The 1,469-nt window shown below is 42.8% G+C and overlaps 1 protein-coding gene across 1 annotated transcript in view; it reads right to left on the reverse strand.

The window, feature by feature from the left end:
- basp1 (brain abundant, membrane attached signal protein 1) overlaps window positions 1-1,469 on the reverse strand; it is a 46,850-nt gene that overhangs the window by 44,294 nt on the left and 1,087 nt on the right. The window lies entirely within an intron of this gene.

Below are 1,469 nucleotides of genomic sequence, written 5' to 3' on the forward strand. Positions count from 1 at the left end.
TTATATAGACCTTAGTGGTCCCTAATACTGTATCTGAAGTCTCTTTATATAGACCTTAATGGTCCCTAATACTGGATCTGTGTGGTGCCTTGACTAACGTCCACTTTGCTTGTTTGAAAGCCATGATGTCTCTCTCTCATGGGTGGGCCAAATTCTCTGGGCGGGCAAAGCAGAGAAAGGGGAGGTAACCTTGCCCCTTATGAGGTCATAAGGGGACGATTCCAGATCGGTCCATCTGAGCTTTCATTTCCTCAAAGGCAGAGCAGGATACCCAGGGCTCGGTTTACACCTATCACCATTTCTAGCACTTGGGGGGGCCATAGGCAGGCTGGGGGGACTCATATTAATGTTAAAAAACTCATAAAGTAACATTTTCATGCTATAAGACCTTTAACTATGGACAAAAATACAAAAAATCGCAAGTTAACCATTCGTGCTTGAAAACGTTCATAACGTTAACTTAACTGATTATCTGCATTATTGTAAATTCATTTTCTTTACACCCACTAGTGATGAAAGGACTTATTCTTTCAGCTGGGCTACAGACAATGATTACTTTCATTGTCGATTGTTTTTCTCGAATAATTACAACATTTCCACTCTGATGAAACAATAACATTTAAACTGGCCCTTACATTACCTATTTGTGTCCACACTGACCCGTTAAAATCCCAAACCTCCTTAGCATGGCCGCAACTAACGCTCACTTTCACTGTCGATTCATCGGTCGATTCTTTTCTCAATTAATCAATTAGTTCTTCAGTCTCTAAAATGCCAGAAAATGGTGATAATGTGGACATTAGAGTCCCAAAAAACCCAACATAACGCCCTCAAATGTCTCAGTCTGTCCAGAGTCAAAGATATTCAATTTACTGTCCCAGAGGAGACAATATTCATAATTAACCAACATCACTGAAGTTTTTTTTCATAAATAATGACTCAAATCGATTGATTATCATAACAGTTGGCAACAAAACAATGAATCAATTTAACTCTGACCATCTAAAGTCTCATTATAAGCTACTGAATACTTCAAGGAAAAAAAACGGTCAGCATCACTACACACACAAAGTACCTTCTACACAGATCTCCCAACACACACACACACACACATACAACCACACACACACACAATCATCTCATTTTATTCCCATAATCAACATTTTACTTCGCAATGAATCCCTAGAGCCAGAAGTAAAACCCCTCCGCCGTCCATCCTCCTCCTCCTCCTCCTCCTCCTCCTCTCCATCCTATTGATACGCAAGGTGGCATGTCTCCCATCCACACCCTACTCCCAGTGCGCATGCGTGCCGCGGCAAACAAAGGACCAGGCGATCTGAACCGACGGCATGGAGGATGGATGGTGAAGTTGGACTCGCAGCCAAACTAAACATCCAGCATGGATGCAGCACGAGCGAGGTGAAAGGATGAACTTAATGTACGGAGGGGGGGTGGGGGAGGGGGGGGGG

Source organism: Etheostoma cragini, chromosome 12 (genome assembly GCF_013103735.1).
Source record: "Etheostoma cragini isolate CJK2018 chromosome 12, CSU_Ecrag_1.0, whole genome shotgun sequence".
Lineage (NCBI taxonomy): Eukaryota > Metazoa > Chordata > Actinopteri > Perciformes > Percidae > Etheostoma > Etheostoma cragini.